Raw genomic sequence first — 19,983 nt, 5'->3', positions numbered from 1 at the left:
TGCCATATAATTGCAATTGGAACCAACAGTTGAGAAAGTAAAGCTTTAAATAAGTATTGTTTGTTTTAATATAACAATAACATAACAATTAAAATAAAAGAGCTGAGTTCGAATGTCCGACGCAATGCACCTTTTCTATTTATACAAGGATACTTACTTAAAAAAATACCATAACATTTTATAAATATCATAAAGAAATGAAGGATTCAGAGGACATGTTATGCGATTTCTATTATGATGAATATAAGAATTGTACATATGAGAGTGCTAATGGTGCAATTTGCCATGCAATCAATGTTTCAAATTTATTTAATTAAATGATTAGCACGGATTTGAGACTGAGACATAAACCTTAAAATATTCATACGAAAATCTTGCAAGAACTGTACACATGAGAGCGCCAATAATGACATTTCCAGTTTTATCAATATATCAAAGGGGCATGACCGAGCGGACGGACACCCAGATTTGTATGTCAATCGCAACGCTTTGCGCGGGAGACAAAAGAGAAAGTTATCGGCTAGTGTATCATCTCATCTCAAAATCCTCATTCAAAAGTTTATCGAAATCGGTGCCAGCTATGAATTCCATTAATGCAGCGTCACATTCCTGATCAGTGATATCTTCTCGTTCGTCTTCTGATGAACTACAAAAATTATGGAAAAAGTTCAAAAATATAATATTGTGAAACATTTTTTTTTTATTGTCATATTTGCTTAGTCGTTATTCCGATGTCATTGTGACAAGTGTTCATGGTAAAACTTTATCAGGTACATGTACACTAAAACGACACATTACGCTAAAAGTACTTTATTTTTTTCAAACCAACCCAGTAGCAGTAAGATACAAACATGCGTACGTCAAGAGTTTATGAAATGTTCTGCATGATACATAATCAAACATACATAATATAATGTTTTAACCATTATCTAAATAAATCACGTTAAATGAAAAACGGGCCTGTTGCTTTTTTCTTAAAAAAAATATGGAACAAGAGAGTAAACGCAAACTAAGTGATTGAAAAAAAACTCGGAATACCTCATTTTTATTGTCCATATAAATTTCTCATACTCGGACTTTCCATCTGTCTTCGGAGAATCTGAAAAACAAAATGAGATATAATATGGAACATGAAACAAGCATTAATTTTTTGAAGCCTTTATAGTCGCAATTTTAATTACTTGCAAAAATTGCATTACTAATCGAATGTACATTTTAACGTTATGTATTCAAACGATGTTATTGTTGTTTTGATGTTGTAATTAATTCAAATGAGGAAGGTAATAATTGCTGAAATGTAAGGGGAAATTTAGGTTACAGTTTTTATTGTGTGTATATGTATATGGCTCTGCCACTATGAATACATGTGGTTTGGCATTAATTAGAAAATATATATTTTGTTACTATCAGAATTTTCTTACCATCAGAATTTGTCCCAAAAATGTGTTCCTATGGTTTATTGGGGTATAAATGTGTCCATTTTGGTGTGTCCATTATGAGAAGTGGCAATGATCGTATCTGTAGATACATGTAAAAGGAGACGTGTGATGAACACCATCTGTAGTAATAAAAATAAATCATAAATAGAGACTTGCATGTTATGGTAGTGTTTTATGTGAAGTGATTAGTTTTTTATTAATAATGTTTTTGACATATCGTTTTAATTAATACAAAACCGCGAAATATGGATTGTTAACCGCACTGAAAATAAGAAATTGAGGTAGTATTGCCTATAATTATAGATTATTGTTGATCATCACAACGATATTGATTTTCTCGCTTGAGCCTGTACGTCGAAAGTGAGAAAAGCAATCGAGTTGAGATGACCATTGAAAATCTGTTTATTGCTTTTTTACCTATGACGACAGTGTCAATTTTATAAGAAACGCCACGTGCGCCCTTAGTTTCAGCGATAATGTTCATATAACTCGACTCCGCTAAGGTAGGAAATTACCAGTCAGTAAGTTGGAAGGAAAATTTCGAAAAATAGGGATAATCTGCTTAATTCTTTAATACAAACATTACAGGTACACATTTTTGAATGAATATTTTTTTCAGGAAAACATTTTTTTTTTATTTTGGAAATAATTGTCAATGTCATATATGGTTCTAATTGTTACTAAAAGCATAGCTTGCGTCTGGTGTATATTTGTCTTATTTAAAGATTTTCATGATTGAGGCTAGAGCTGCTGCTCAGAAGAAAACAATTGATCAAAGAGTATCACTGGAGGCAGTTGAAATCATCCCTTTGACAATTTAGGTTTGTTTGACTGTTCTGGAATATCTGTTTAACAGATGACAACGTAAATATTCCAAATTTTTTAATCACAACCTCGTCCTTCTCTTCCCGAATTAATTCAACTCTTCATTGGGTTTGTACTTTCATGAACAACAAGAAAACTGCTACATGTAGATCAGTACCTACTTACCCTCCTGGTGCACCCGAAATCTCCTTTTTGATGAGTGTCGAGTTGCTTATTTTAAAGTTTTAGTGTTCTACACCATTGTATGTCTTTTAATCGTTTTTCGTTTTGTTGTTTTTGACAAACTAGTTCGAAGCCACTTTTGATGTATTTGCCACTCTCTTTTAATTCAAATATAATTAAGCCAAAGTACTTACTGCCACGGCTGTAAGAAATTGAAACTCCTCCCAACAGTGAGGCACTTAAACGGCAAATGAAATTTCTTTCATACACATCTCAGCTTTGGCTTTACTTATAAAACCAGCAATGTTTCTAAAGTAAAAGTAAATATGTATTTAAGATATTTCATATTTTTCGTCTCAAGTAAACATTTTGTTAGTTATCCTGTTAATGTTTTACACCACAAAAAACGCTATGCGGGGAATATCATATATGTATATAAAGGTCGTCCGTCCGTGTATTCTCCTATTTGGTCCTTTAAGCACCATGACATGTCCACTGGTTGCCAGATTTGTTAATCTTTAAATTTAAATCCTTTAAACTAATGTCATATTGAAATGTAAAAAAACAGACTTACCCTTCGTTCCAAGCGACATATAAATGATCCTTTGTAACACGCATGATACTATAAAACAGGTCCCAGAAAGTGAACTCATGCTTCGTCAACTTATCCTGAAAAAGAATAATAAATACGATGACGTGTATCAATTTTCCGTTAAATACAGACCATTTTAGAATCTTAAAATTATGGGTAAATTATTCAATATTTTACAGGTAATGTATGTAGAAGATACATTGGATAAGTGTTGTCTGCTACGAACCGTCATCGAATATGAACAGGTGCCACCTAAAGACGTTAGCTCTGAAATAGCATGAGAAACGACTGTTTGTTTGATAAACAAATTTAAAAATTCTACAACTGTATCATATCGAGTTACAGAACAGGAGTATATCATTGAAAGGAATATTTTTATATGGTGATTAAAGACAAACAACTATCCTTGAAATAAATGTTATTAACAGTCTGATATTGTGAAGAGTAAATATGAACATATTCTAGGAATACACACCTTACAGAACAAATCAAATGTTACGTGGCAACTTGCATAATTACTTGATTCTCCTGTAATATATAATAAAAAAAAAGAGATTAAATTTACCTCGACAAGCATTGTCTATGAACGTCATAAGCTTAATGGATATATAGATCTTATCCTTTTCACGATCGAACACTTGGAAACGAATTTAAGTCTGAAAAGGTCATGTTGATCTTATGGTCTACTGAAAAGTCTGAACAAAACATTATTCAAGTTATGCGAATTGTTTTCAGACAACTTCTTGAGGTTAAACAAACCAGCTTGTTCATGTAGTTTAAGGTTTTTGTTATCCAGTTACAACACTGTTAAGATCTTTTTGTGCTTCTTCGTTAAATTTATTGTTTTTACAGTGATATTGAGATGAAAACACATTAAGTTAATGACAATTGTTCAAATAACGCAGAAGTCAATCACAAACTAGTTTACATAATCAATTAGATTCATGACCACTTATGTCAGCGACATGACTGCTACAGGTATAGGTTTTTGTGTGTTTTGTAACCCCCCTGTCAACCCAAGCCAATGTTGGGTCCATGCGTACCAGTTTTGAAAGTGCTCTCAGATGTAAAATTCTTACCATATGAATTATATGGAAAATGCACTGTAAACGATCGTCTACAAATATTTGTCAGATTTTCAAATGTATATTCCCGTGCTTGTATTTCCTATCATGATTTTCTTGATAGAGGGTTGCTGCTCACAAGGAAGCTATTCAACCAAGAGTTTCAAATGGTGAAGTTGAAATCATCCCTTCGTAAATTTTACAGACGCCATCACGATTTGGTTGACCGTTTCACAAATGATATCGGATATGTTCCTTACGTCGTAACTATAATCCCCTTCCCTTTCATGAATGTGACCTACCGAATTAGACTATATACCGGATTTGATATCACATAAGCAACATGATGGGTGCCACACGTGGAGCAGGATCTGCTTACCCTTCCGGAGCACCTGAGATCACCCCTAGTTTTTGGTGGGGTTCGTGTTGTTTATTCTTTGGTGTTCTATGTTGTGTCATGTGTACTATTGTTTGTCTGTTTGTCTTTTTCATTTTTAACCATGGCGTTGTCAGTTTGTTTTAGATTTATGAGTTTGACTGTCCCTTTGGTATCTAAGAATGTGTTCAAAGTACACGGATGCACCACTCGCACTATCATTTTCCATGTTCAATGGACCGTGGTGAAATTGGGTAAAAAATCTAATTTGGCATTACAATTAGAAAGATCATACCATAGAGAACACGTGTACTTAGTTTAAAGTTGATTGGACTTCAACTTCATAAAAAAATACCTTGACCAAAATCTTTAACCTGAAACTCCCACTTTCATTTTCTATTTTCAGTGAAATAAGGATCTAAAGTCTAATTTAGCTTTAAAATTAGAAAGATCATTTCATAAACAACAAGTGTACAAAGTTTCAAGTTGATTGGACTTCAACTTCATCAAAAACTACATTGACCAAAAACTTTAACCTGAAGCGGGAAGAACGGACGGACGGACGAACAGACCAGAAAACATTATGCCCCTCTACTATAGTAGGTGGGGCATAAAAATGTATGCCCATTTGAAACATTATTCTTATGGAAAATTGCATTGAAAGGGCACTCGAGACTACGCGATATTAAAGGAAAGTTTTAATGGATAATTGTTTTTAGGTATTGATAACCTTGAATAGATACACTATGTGCACCGTTTGGGACATTGCAATAATATTTTTTTTCATTTCTTAAATAACCTGCCCTGATTTTATTAGGAGACACAGACAAATACACTAATCAACAAGACAATAAAATAGATTTTTGTTCTTACAATTTAAACAGCCAATACAGATAATGGTTAATTCATTAACCAAAAAGCATGTTAAAGGAAGTATGCGATGGAGTCAACATCGATCTCTTTTTAAAGGTAACACACGGTCACTGAAAGCTTTTTTTTAGTAGAGCCCAGGTGGTCGTGTGGTCTAGCGGGACGGCAGCAGTGCAGGCGATTTGGTTTCACGATATCACAATAGCATGGGTTCGAATCCCGGCGAGGGAAGAATAAAAAATTTGCGAAAGCAAATTTACAGATCTAACATTGTTGGGTTGATGTTTAGACGAGTTGTATATATATTATGTACACAGCCATGTATCACCATCATTGATGGCGATCCGATGGATAAATCCATTGTAGAGTTGTCACTGACTCAGACGTACTTATAAATATAATTATTTTCTGTGACTGTATCTTACATTAATTTGTAGGATCCTTTACTATAGATAATTGAGCTGATCTGTAACAATAACATCTCCATGCCTAATATATCATGTACTGTAGTACGCCACTAGATTAAAACTGACGAGGAAAGGTAACACACGGCCACTGAAAGCTTTATTTTAGTAGAGCCCAGGTGGTCGTGTGGTCTAGCGGGACGGCTGTAGTGCAGGCGATTTGGTGTCACGATATCACAGTAGCATGGTTTCGAATCCCGGCGAGGGAAGAAAGTAAAAAATTTGCGAAAGCAAATTTACAGATCTAACATTGTTGGGTTGATGTTTAGACGAGTATTATATACATTATGTACACAGCCATGTATCACCATCATTGATGGCGATCCGATGGATAAATCTGTTGTAGAGTTGTCACTGACTCAGACGTACTTATAAATATAATTATTTTCTGTGACTATATCTTACATTAATTTGTAGGATCCTTTACTATAAATAATTGAGCTGATCTGTTACAATACGACTCCATGCCTTATATATCATGTACTGTAGTACGCCGCTAGATTAAAACTGACAAGGAAAGGTAACACACGGCCACTGAAAGCTTTATTTTAGTAGAGCCCAGGTGGTCGTGTGGTCTAGCAGGACGGCTGCAGTACAGGCGATTTGGTGTCACGATATCACAGTAGCATGGTTTCGAATCCCGGCGAGGGAAGAAAAAAAAAATTGCGAAAGCAAATTTACAGATCATACATTGTTGGGTTGATGTTTAGACGAGTATTATATACATTATGCACACAGCCATGTATCACCATCATTGATGGCGATCCGATGGATAAATCTGTTTTAGATTTGTCACTGACTCAGACGTACTTATAAATATAATTATTTTCTGTGGCTGTATCTTACATTAATTTGTAGGATCCTTAACTATAGACAATTGAGCTGATCTGTAACAATAACATCTCCATGCCTTAGATATCATGTATTGTAATACGCCGCTAGATTAAAACTGACGAGGAAAGGTAACACACAGCCACTGAAAGCTTTATTTAAGTAGAGCCCAGGTGGTCGTGTGGTCAAGCGGGACGGCTGCAGTGCAGGCGATTTGGTGTCACGATATCACAGTAACATGGGTTCGAATCTCTGCGAGGGAAGAACAAAAAAATTGCGAAAGCAAATTAACAGATCAACATTGTTGGGTTGATGTTTAGACGAGTTGTATATATATATAGATATATATATATATATAACGTTTCGATCCCTAACATCACTGAAGAGACATTTATTGTCGAAATCCGGATCTGGTGTATAAAAAAAATATTGACACCGTATATTTGTGGCATAACATCGTGGCCACAAATTAATTTTTTTTTCTGTTTAGTATAAAATTTATATTAAGATCCATTTTGTTACATCTTGTGATCAATTTTATTTGGAAATCGCCAATGGCAGTCAGCAGGGTTAAAGAACATCAGTTGTTCGACCTGTTAGTCAAATGCGTTTTGTTTAAATATACTTTTTTCACTTTTTTGGTCTTTTGGAAAATGTTGTTTGTGCTGTTTTAAGACCCTTCTACAACGAAATTTGTTTTACATGCACACGTATAAAAATTGCGGTTTTTATCCAACGCAATCATAGGTTTGAACGTAGTTTTTAATTTAGACTCGTTTATATTTTTTTGTTTGGGCTTGTATCATATTTTCTCTCCGGTTTATGTGATCCGTTCATCCTATATTGACTCTTAAAATTCAAGAGTTTTTCTAAAAATGAGGGTACTTTTTATATGGCCTTCCAAATACCGTTTCGATCCCTAACATCACTGAAGAGACATTTATTGTCGAAATCCGGATCTGGTGTATAAAAAAAATATTGACACCGTATGTTTGTGGCATAACATCGTGGCCACAAATTAATTTTTTTTTCTGTTTAGTATAAAATTTATATTAAGATCCATTTTGTTACATCTTGTGATCAAGTTTATTTGGAAATCACCAATGGCAGTCAGCAGGGTTAAAGAACATCAGTTGTTCGACCTGTTAGTCAAATGCGTTTTGTTTAAATATACTTTTTTCACTTTTTTGGTCTTTTGGAAAATGTTATTTGTGCTGTTTTAAGACCCTTCTACAACGAAATTTATTTTACATGCACACGTATAAAAATTGCGGTTTTTATCCAACGCAATCATAGGTTTGAACGTAGTTTTTAATTTAGACTCGTTTATATTTTTTTGTTTGGGCTTGTATCATATTTTCCCTCCGGTTTATGTGATCCGTTCATCCTATATTGACTCTTAAAATTCAAGAGTTTTTCTAAAAATGAGGGTACTTTTTATATGGCCTTCCAAATACCGTTTCGATCCCTAACATCACTGAAGAGACATTTATTTTCGAAATCCGGATCTGGTGTATAAAAAAAATATTGACACCGTATGTTTGTGGCATAACATCGTGGCCACAAATTAATTTTTTTTTTGTTTAGTATAAAATTTATATTAAGATCCATTTTGTTACATCTTGTGATCAAGTTTATTTGGAAATCGCCAATGGCAGTCAGCAGGGTTAAAGAACATCAGTTGTTCGACCTGTTAGTCAAATGCGTTTTGTTTAAATATACTTTTTTTCACTTTTTTGGTCTTTTGGAAAATGTTGTTTGTGCTGTTTTAAGACCCTTCTACAACGAAATTTATTTTACATGCACACGTATAAAAATTGCGGTTTTTATCCAACGCAATCATAGGTTTGAACGTAGTTTTTAATTTAGACTCGTTTTTATTTGTTTGTTTGGGCTTGTATCATATTTTCCCTCCGGTTTATGTGATCCGTTCATCCTATATTGACTCTTAAAATTCAAGAGTTTTTCTAAAAATGAGGGTACTTTTTATATGGCCTTCCAAATACCGTTTCGATCCCTAACATCACTGAAGAGACATTTATTTTCGAAATCCGGATCTGGTGTATAAAAAAAATATTGACACCGTATGTTTGTGGCATAACATCGTGGCCACAAATTGAAAAATTTTTCTGTTAAGTATTAAATCTATATTGAGATCCATTTTGTTACATCTTGTGATCAATTTTATTTGGCAATCGCCAATGGCAGTCAGCAGGGTTAAAGAACATCAGTTGTTCGACCTGTTAGTCAAATGCGTTTTGTTTAAATATACTTTATGCACTGCAGCCGTCCCGCTAGACCACATGACCACCTGGGCTCTGTAGTCGTGTGGTTTAACGGGACGGCTGCAGTGCAGGCGATTTTGTGTCACGATATCACAGTAGCATGGGTTCGAATCCCGGCGAGGGAAGAACAAAACAATTTGCGAAAGCAAATTTACAGATCTAACATTGTTGGGTTGATGTTTAGACGAGTTGTATATATATATATTCAATACATGACCTCTATAAGAAGTCATACACATTCGGATTCTTACCAAAAATTTTTGAAGCAAGATAATTAAGATGATCATCAGTTAGTCCTCGTCCTGTTTCATGTTTAAATTTTGCATTCAGGAGGATTGCTAATTCATGCCATGGCACTGATGACGGCACTTCAAATAAAGTCCTAGGCTGAAAAATTGTTTGAAATTACTTCTTTTTAAGAGGATAGAAAAGATTCACTACAATAAAAACAATCTTATGTGCTAGATAAAATAAGTCATGTAAGTCTTATTAAATTAAATTTAAAGTAATTATTATGATATAATGTTCAAAATAAAATAAAATAAAATTGAAACCAGAAATATACCAGTACAACTGAGTACAAGTGAATATGTTCCAACAGTGGCTAGTAAAGAATTTCCCTTTGGAAATGTTATGTAATACACATAATAATGATAATTATATCTGTTGGACAAGTTAAACATATAATTTTTTATCATTTAAAAAGTAATCTTTAATATGAAAAGATTTAACAGGTTGGGAACAAACCCTCTATATGGTGATAATACCTGTATAGAAGGATAATCTATTTTTGTTTAGACTGGATTTAAATCAAAATAGGGCAGAATGGCATTCTCTACTTATTATGGCAGTAACCTGGAACAGTTGATGCACCAATTGATGTACTTAATTTAATATGTACATGCCAGTTTGATGCTTATCCGACGAAATATAAAATCTATTGTTTACCATGATTGAAAGCTGTGATGATCAGGTAAATTCTACTTACTTATGCCTCACTGAACAGAATTTCTATTGTTAGATTTAACATGAAATTTAAAGGTCAACTATTCCTTTTGTTTTTGATCAAGTGTTCAGATAGGGCATGTCAGTTAACTGCTAGTAATCTGTTGTTATTTATGTATAATTGTCATTTTGTTTATTTTCTTTGGTTTCATCTTCTGACATCAGACTCGGACTTCTCTTGAATTGAATTTTTTAAATTTTCGTATTGTCATGCGTTTACTTCTCTACATTGGCTAGAGGTATAGGGGGAGGGTTGAGATGAAGATTATATACCTTTCTGTAATTGAGTCCCAACATTTAGTTTTATCTTACCTCCTATACATTTCCAGGAATATGATTGGTTAAAAGCGTCCGCGTGCAAACCGTGTATATTTGATATTAGGTTAGTAGGGAGGCGGGGCTTATCTCATACACGGTTAGTAGTGGAGTTACGTCCCTTTATATTCCTTATTAGGTAAGAAGGGGGCGGGGCTTATTTCATACACGGTTAGTAATGGTGTTATGTCCCTTTGTAAAAAACAAAACGGTACTGAGAAAAAATCTTAAAAGTTCCAACAGACGAAGAAATTGATGATTAAGATTGAAACAAATTCATAAAACACATTTAAACCTTACAAGTCGTTATTGTTGGCATCTGTTTTTGTAGGATCAATGGAAGTATTTTCTTAGCGCTAACAGTATTTGAGAATTTTGAGAATCACTAGTCTTAATTTCACACGTTAAGATAGTCGGTAAGATAAATTCGTTACATAGTGTGCTAGTGACGTAATACGGTATATATGGGGTCAGTAAATTCCATATGGGGATTCGAGCTTCGCTCTCACCCCATATGGAATTTACTGACCCCATATATACCGTATTAGGTCACTAGCACACTATGTAACTAATATTGTCGGAACTGGATAGGCCAGGAGAAAATTTCCCCTTAATTATGTCTATACTCCCGGTAACAAGAGTTACCAGAGTTGAAACCTCTTCTTTTGACCACCGGATAGCCTTCCCTGTGCCAGCAATAGAGTCCATCTTAAAGTTATGATGTCGTCTGCTTGGAAACCTTTCATGAAGCACATTTCGCGGATTTTTTTTTACTGAATGTTTATATTACAATACCGATACTCAACATACTTACCTGAAACCGTTCCATTCTTATATAACCTGCTTGTCTTACTTGAAAGAACTGTATACATAAACCAAAAACATATCATATGACATATGATTGTCGATAAAATGATATTATTAATTCAACACAGGTGCGCGTCTGATCAATTTACCGACCTTCACATAAAAGAGCTGTATAAACCGTGGTCGGTAATCAGAAGTCGTACGATAATTTTTCCGACAAGTTTGTGAAACACTCGTAAACTTGATCGGTAACATATTGTACGACCAGTCGTAAATCGTACGATTTACGATGTTTTGTGAAACGTTTATAGTGCAGGGATACAGGCGATCCCCTCTATCTGGTATATGCCATCTTAAAGGCGCGCATAATTGACTATTGTTTTCCGATGACGGACAAACTCGAAAGTGGTCTATTTGTATGCTTGTTCAAGATTTCATTAAAAAAATATTTTCCGATGATTATATTTCGGATTTGCCATTAGGTTTTTTTTTTCTTTTACTGTTTGTCATTTCATATAGTCTTTGGTATTTCGGTCTGTGTTTCAATTTCACCAAACACACTCCTTTAAACACCTCACCTTTACCGAGTATCATACCTTTTTCCAAATGTCTTGTGTTTATTTATAAGTCTTGATTTGTTCACTTGCCTGAGTAGAGAATTGATGATCCCATGAAATTGTTGCTAGAGCCTGACATTCCTGATTAACATGGCAAGTTATTATCACCGGAACTGACAATGCCTTAAAGAAAGATCAAATAAATCAATGTATCCACTTTAAATTATACACAAATCAATATCCAACTAAAATCGAAATTACGGTTTATTCACTGTACCGCCATCTTGGATTCTTTTTTATCTTACCTCTTAAACATTTCCAGGAATATGATTGGTTAAAAGCCTCCGCGTGCAAACCGTGTATATTTGATATTAGGTTAGTAGGGAGGCGGGGCTTATCTCATACACGGTTAGTAGTGGAGTTACGTCCCTTTATATTCCTTATTAGGTAAGAAGGGGGCGGGGCTTATTTCATACACGGTTAGTAATGGTGTTATGTCCCTTTATAAAAAACAAAACGGTACTGAGAAAAAATCTTAAAAGTTCCAACAGACGAAGAAATTGATGATTAAGATCAAAATAAATTCATAAAACAAATTTAAACCTTACAAGTCGTTATTGTTGGCATCTGTTTTTGTAGGATCAATGGAAGTATTTTCTTAGTGCTAACAGTATTGAAGACTTGCTCATTTTGAGAATCACTAGTCTTTATTTTACACGTTAAGATAGTCGGTAAGATAAATTCGTTACATAGTGTGCTAGTGACGTAATACGGTATATATGGGGTCAGTAAATTCCATATGGGGATTCGAGCTTCGCTCTCACCCCATATGGAATTTACTGACCCCATATATACCGTATTAGGTCACTAGCACACTATGTAACTAATAATATGTGTACACATTCGGTCTAGTTATTTGCACAAATCCACAAATTTTGAGACAGATTTACAATTAATGTGTGAGAATTTTAATTTTTATATTGAAAAGTTAGTAGTTTTTTTTATAGAAAAGAATGGCCAACGAAGATACAAGTATCTTGTCTTAGGAACGGATAAATCCTACTCTGTTTAGAATCACTCTGATTCAAACGAAAAAATCTCCCAAATTGACATTATCAAGATGCTTGATTTCTTGATTGACAACATATTTGTTACATGCGGAGGACTTGTTTTTCAACAGACTGTTGAATGGGAACGAATTGGGCTCCTCTTTTTGCCGACTTGTTTCTTTATTATTACGAGGCTAACTTTATACAGGACTTTCTTAGGAAGAAAGATAAGAAGTTAGCAATATCCTTTAACTCTACTTTCCGCTATATAGATGTTGTTCTTTCACCATATAATTCAAAATTTGTTGACTATGTCGAACGCATCTATCCCTTAGAAATAGAGATAAAGGATACAAGAGATACAGTTAAGTTGGCCTTATATCTTGACTTACATCTAGAAATTGACAATGAGGGTCGATTGAAAATAAAACTTTACGACAAAAGAGATGATTTCAGCTTTCCAACTGTGAACTATCCATTTCTTAGTAGCAACATTCCAGCAGCACCTGCTAATTACGGTGTATATATAATCATATATTCCAATTGATAGGATATTCACGTGCTTGCATTTCCTATCATGATTTTCTTGAAAGTGGGTTGTTGCTCACAAGGACGCTATTATATCAAGAGTTCCAAATGGTGGAGTTAATCATCTCTTCGTAAATTTTACGGACGCCATCACGAGTTGGTTGACCGTTATAGAATAACCGTTTCGCAAATGATATCGGATATGTTCCTTACGTCGTAAGTGCAATCCCCTTCCCTTTCATAAATGTGACCTACCGAATTAGACTATTTACAGGTTTTAATATCACAAGACACGACGGATGCCACATGTGGAGCAGGATCTGCTAACCCGTCCGGAGCACCTGAGATAACCCCTAGTTTTTGGTTGTGTCCGTGTTTTTTATTCTTTAGTTTTCTATGTTGTGTCGTTTGTACTATTGTTTGTCTTTTTCATTTTTAGCCATAGCGTTGTCAGTTTATTTTCGATTTATGGCTGTCCCTCTGGTATCAGTCGTCCCTCTTTTATTGTATTATCTAAAAGTTTGAAACACAAGCCCATTGTTTGTGTATTTCGAATCTATTTTTCAACTATGACCTTTTAAGAGCACTTAACTCTTTTGACAGTAAAAACTTTATACTAGAATAATAGTGAAATTTTCATTTCTTTAAACAAGAAAACAAATTTCCTAAAGCATTTAATAAAACCTGTCTTCTCGTATTTTATTTCAAATTCTATATTCAAGGCTTCTTTTTATTCACAAAATGTGGGTTTTTTTCATGGACAATGTATGCTAATTTAGTCAATTTTGCATACCCTGTAGCTTGAAACATAGCACGGCGATCAACATTTTTAGTTATATTTAAAAAAAAAATCATAACTACGTCATTTTTTCAAAGTATGAGAACATTCTTTATTAGGAAATATATACAGATGATCCAACTTAAATCGGCATTTACTTCACGTTCTTCAATAAAAAAAAAAACTGGTGAAAAAGATATGCTGAACCAAAACTGTCTGAGTTCACTTAAGAACAATAATAACGAACACGAAGTGCAAAACGTCTTAAAAATGTCACACGTGGAGCAGGATCTGTTTACATCCAGAGCACATTTGTCATGTGTTTTCTTCGAACTAATAGAATGTTATTATGGTTTTTGTTTCAATATGTTAAATCGATACTGATATGTACTTACCAGAAGAGGTGTCTGTAAATCAAATTCTCCTATTTTTATTTTTGTTTCGAAGAGTATGCAATATTTTTCCTCAGCCATTTTCTAAAAATAGATTATTGATAAATAGAGTCGTTTGTTGTAAAGAGAAAGGGGTTAACTAAAGTTGAGTCTGATTTACTTTCCCAAATGTTTGGTAAATTTTGTTAACAACTTATGACCGAATCAAATTTGTTGAAAGAGCGAAATCTACAGCCCCAATAAAATCCAAAATTGAGCATTCATTTATAAACTGCATATAGTAAAAACTAAGATATACTAATACATTAGGAAAAGCATTTTTGCACCAAAGGGAGATAATTTGGAGCTTTTTCAATGATATAAACATTTTAAAAGTCATCTGGCCGTTGGTTCATACAGTTCAAGTTAGCGTCACTGATGAGTCTGATGTAGCCAAACGCGCGTCTGGGGTACTAAATTTTTATCCTGGTACCTTTGATAACTATTTACACCAATGGTTTGATATCAATGCTGGTGGACGTTTCGTCCCCGAAGGTATCACCAGCCCAGTAGTCAGTAATTTGGTGTTGACATGAAAATCAATTATGTGGTCATGTTTATAAGTTTTCTGTTTACAAAACTTAGATGTTTTCGAAAAACTAAGGATTTTCTTATCCCAGGAATAGATTATTTTAGACGTATTTGGCACAAGATTTTTGAATTTCTGATCCTCAATGCTCTTCAATTTTGTACTTGTTTGGCTTTATAGATATTGTGATATGAGCGTCACTGATGAGTCTGGCGTTCTAAATTATTATCCTGGTACCTTTGATAACTATTATAAGCTGAAAAAAACGTTGAAGAAAACTAATAAAGAAAATAAGAAAAAAGAAAATAGAATATGTAACCCCAACTCCGTTGAGGGTGCTATGATAAAACAGGTAAAAACTGAACGAATAAATTTGATCATTGAAACAACATAAATACGATATACATAACAATGTAAAAAAACACATCTTTAACCTACAAAAAAATGGAGTAAAATAAAAAAAAAAACGGATAATATAAAAAAAATTTTGTAAGGAGCACGGGAATATATTTTTTAAAATGATATTGTTATTCATAGTACGAGAACCATTGTAAAAATTAATCGTTAACTAAATACTAATCAAAGATTTTACATATAAAGGGGACTTTAGCTGCCAAATTTATGTCCATTGATAATTCATTGTTGATATCTCGTAGAAAATGACCCTGTTAAAATAGTGTTACGAGATAAAACAAAGAATAATACAATACATAACAAAAACGAAAATTGCGTAAACATTTCAAATTAACAAGAAAGTACGGTTTGAGAATACTCGCATTTACTGAAAACTGGTTAAAAGCTAAAAGCAATTAATAATAAAAAAAAAGTAGGCACCAAAGACTGCAACCATCACAACACATCCCAGGGATTTAGTTTTCCGACATAGTCAGTCAAAGAATGCATGCCTTGTAAAATGCAAAAAACAAGTGTAGAAGGCAGTTTGACCTTATAATAAATAAATAAATTGTTATACTGTAAATTTTAAAAATTATTGCGTGTATTTATTGTGATTTTGTCAATTTCGACTGAAATGCGATTTTAATTTTTATGATTGTGAGAAAAATCCTGTTTAATTAAAACAAAATATTCCAAAATGCGAGTAACAACTCTGTCGCATTTTTCACCATGACAAAAACCTCGCAATATGTTTTTTTTAATTTACTATATCGAAAATAAACGTGGATGTGTATTTATACTTCCCCAAAAACATTTAAAAAATACACATTCTTATATATCAAGTTTTGAAAGACTTTAATTGAATTTGAAAAAAAAATAAAATAGTTTAATATACATTTTCCTATTTTGATATATTATAGTATATGCTAATCAAGAATGCATGTTTGCCTTAAACTGGGGTCCATGGTAAGTTGAACAAAAACCTCATTTAGTTAAAAAGTGTTGATAAGCTTATTCTTAAGGGAGCTAGCTTTTATGTACTCAACAGTAAATTTCATACATGAATTATTCAGAGTGATCAAGGGAGTTAAACAAAACATATTGAAGGTCAAACCATACAATGATTTACAAGTCAATAGCCATTTTGTCTTTGTTGACAAAGTTTAGTTGATTTTGATAGTTATTGAGGTTATAGCATAATGTTTACCCCTGTACCCCAATTTTGCAATTATGTCCCACCTACGATAGTAAAGTGGCATTATGTTTTCTGGTCTGTATGTCCGTTCGTCCGTCTGTCGGTTGGTTCGTCGTTCCGTTCGGAAGTCCATCTGTCCCCCTTCAGGTAAATGTTTTTGGTCAAGTTAGTTTTTGATGAAGTTGAAGTCCAATCAACTATAACTTAGTACATTATTTTAACTATGATATGCAATATCTAATTTAAATACCAAATCACGGTCCACTGAACATAGAAAATGATAGTGCGTTAAAGTTTTTTGGTGATGGTAGTTTTTGATAAAGTTGAAGTATAATCGACTTGAAACCTAGTACACATGTTCTCTATGATATGATCTTTCTTATTTTAATGCAAAATGAGAATTTTGACCCCACTTTCACTGTTCACTGAACATAAAAAATGATAGTGCGAGTGGGTCATCCGTGTTCTCAGGACACATTCCTGTTTTTTCACCTACCTCGTATTATGTTTGTTTTTGTTTCTCACACATCCTGGTCAAGACATGTGACTATACCTCCAGGTTTAATCCATAATTTTCTACATAACAAAATGCATGTACACGGGATAGGAATATGACAGTACCGAACGTGACCTATTCCCGAATATGACTATTTTGGTTCGTGTGAATTCGCATTGCTATACGAAGTATCTTGGTATTTGTTTATTCAGCGTTGATGTATTTAGTTACGAAGTTCTATCATCAATTCTGATTGGATATTGTTTTGTGTTCTATCGTTTGTAGTTGTCATTCTAATTTTTCTTTTCTATTTGTATGCAAAAGTAAAGATAATTAATCACTAAGTTCAATTGTAGGATTTTAGTTTAAAGCAACTATGTACATAAGATTTTATTATTTCTATTTTGCACAGTTTGATTTGGAAGGAAGGCCGACATAATTGAATAGTGCAGTTAGTTACACAATTACTAAGATAATTCTATATTCATTTTTTTGTAATTGTTATGAAATACATCAAATAACATACCTTAACTTGAATTATATCCAATTTTTAGTAATCTACATTGATACATTCGGGTAACATACATACAATTCGTAATTATATTGTGAATTTGTGTAATATTCCTAACTTAATTTTAGTTATTCGTTGTCATTCTGTGATAATCTTGTCGAAATGTACTATTATTTTATTCACTTATGCATTTCGTATGTCTTTAGTGTACTTGTATTCATTTGTACTGTTGCAGTCATGTTATCATTTTAGAAGTATATTTAAAATTACCATCAAGCGCGAGGTTTGACTAGTCACTAAACCATATTCAACCCACCATGTTTCCCTAAAATGACCTGTTCCAAGTCAGGATTTATGGCCGTTGTTTATTAATAGTTCCTTTCTATGTATGTTGTGTTGTCGGTTTTTTTTAATGCACATCAGTGTTCTGTTGTTTCGTTGTTTTTCTTTTATAATTGATGTGTTTCCCTCGGTTAAAATTTGTTACCCGGATTTGTTTTCTCTCTTTCGATTGATGACTTTGGAACAGCGATGTACTACAGTTGTCTTTATTTGATGTATGCTAGCTTTTGATTTTGCCATTTGTTAAGGGAATTTTTCGGAATTTTTACTGCATACATTTTTACAGTAAGTTGATGACATCTATATAACTTTCTGTAATGGATTTTTTTTAAAGTCAGGAACTTCGTTACCATAAATTACTTAACACTTTGACTAAATTATTTCATAGATACAAAGATTTGATTAATAGATTTGGCTGTACCTGTAGAAAACTTAATAAAATTGGTATTTAACTTCCAAAATTTTACGGTAATATTGTACAAAAAGCGCGGAAATTACTATATGATCCATGTAAACTCATCGAACCTTTAAACAAACTTATAAGTAAAGGTTATCTTACCAAAGTTGTAATTAGATCTTAGAATATAGTTTACATTGGCACTAATATTGATTTTTGTCATTAGAAAATTAAAACATAACTAAATTTGTATTCTTTTCAAACGGGATGTATAGAGATACACACACGATAATTTGTATCTATAAAGAAGTAAATACTAACTATCCTACTCCTTGTCGATACATAGCATTGCACAAGTCATGTCTTCCCGACTGTCCATGGCGTTAAAATACGTTATTCCTGGGATGTGTTTTTGCTGATTTTAGTCTCGCATGCATGATTTTGTATCATTAATTGTTTTGGCTTTTAACAAGCTCTCTCTTGTTAATCTGACCTGTTGATACTATTTGTGATGCTTTTTTTTATTATTTATTGTAACATGTATCTGGTCTATCTTCCAGCTTTAATTGTTTGAAATTACTACAACTTGTCACTTCTTCGTTCTATGGACATCATAATTATTTTCTTTCTCCTTAAATACTGTTCCGGCACCTTAAAATGAAGAACACGATTTTTTATCGAGCACTAATTGTATAGTTTTATTGTCGATATTCACCCCACATGTACCAAGTTTTGAATTAGTTTTATTGACATATAAGAAATTTCTTTGTATTTCTAAACGAAAGCATAATAGACAGAAGAAGAAGTATACAAAACAACAAATATATTTTCATTTACCTGTGTATATTATGACATAATTGTTTTTTCATAGTTGATGTTTTTTTTTAATACTGTTTAACATTTCACAGCGGTTTTATACTTTTACTTTAAGCATCCCTTATTCTTATTAAATATATTTTATTTATAATATTCACATTGTATCACAGATCAACTTTATCTGTTCATTGTGTGTAAATTTGTGTTACTACGTCTTTTGATTGAGTTAAGTCATTCCAACTGATATTTTATAGTGTGTCAGTCTATGTTGTAATGTTATACTATTGCTTCAGAAAAATGAAAAGGTTTGGTACTATTAAAACGTGTTATCCCGCTGCAATTGTTTGCACCTGTCCTTAGTCAGAAATCTGATGTTCAGTGGTTGTCATCTGTTGTATGGTTCATAAGTGTTTCTCTTTTTTTCGTTTTATATAGATTAGACCATTAGTTTTCCAGTTTGAATGATTACACTAGTAATTTTTGGGGCCCATTATAGCTTGATTTATTCGGTGTGAGTCAAAGCTCCGTTTTGAAGACCGTACCTAGACCTATACTGGTTTACTTTTATAAACTGTGACAAGGATGGAAAGTTGTCTCATTGGCACTCATACCACATCTTTCTATATATCTATTTGCTAATTGTTGGAGTTCATACGGTGACCTATAGTTTTCAATTTCTGTGTCATTTAGTCTCTTGTGGAGAGTTGTCTTATTGAAAATATCACATCTTTTCTTTTCTAATTATTGTGCTTTCAGTGTGCACATTTTTATACCAAAATGTATGATTTAACTTATTATTTTCTTACTGTTCTCAATAATTAAAATTGAGAATGGAAAAAGGGAGATATGTCAAAGAGACAACAACCAGACCAAAGAGGTGAAAACAGCCGAGGGGCACCAAAAGGTGTTTAACATAGCGAGAG

At 33.1% G+C, this 19,983-nt stretch overlaps 1 long non-coding RNA gene across 1 annotated transcript; it reads right to left on the bottom strand.

Moving 5' to 3' along the window:
* Positions 1 to 50: 50 nt before the first annotated feature.
* Positions 51 to 9,293, bottom strand: LOC143048975 (uncharacterized). The gene is made up of 7 exons (XR_012969969.1): positions 9,160 to 9,293; positions 3,494 to 3,546; positions 3,001 to 3,095; positions 2,621 to 2,735; positions 1,422 to 1,558; positions 1,039 to 1,099; positions 51 to 646 (listed from the first exon to the last, which is right to left on the bottom strand). It is a non-coding gene; the product is annotated as an uncharacterized LOC143048975 (long non-coding RNA).
* Positions 9,294 to 19,983: the final 10,690 nt, after the last annotated feature.

The sequence above is a fragment of the Mytilus galloprovincialis genome, chromosome 10 (assembly GCF_965363235.1).
Source record: "Mytilus galloprovincialis chromosome 10, xbMytGall1.hap1.1, whole genome shotgun sequence".
Lineage (NCBI taxonomy): Eukaryota > Metazoa > Mollusca > Bivalvia > Mytilida > Mytilidae > Mytilus > Mytilus galloprovincialis.
This window is presented reverse-complemented; position numbering and strand designations above follow the sequence as displayed.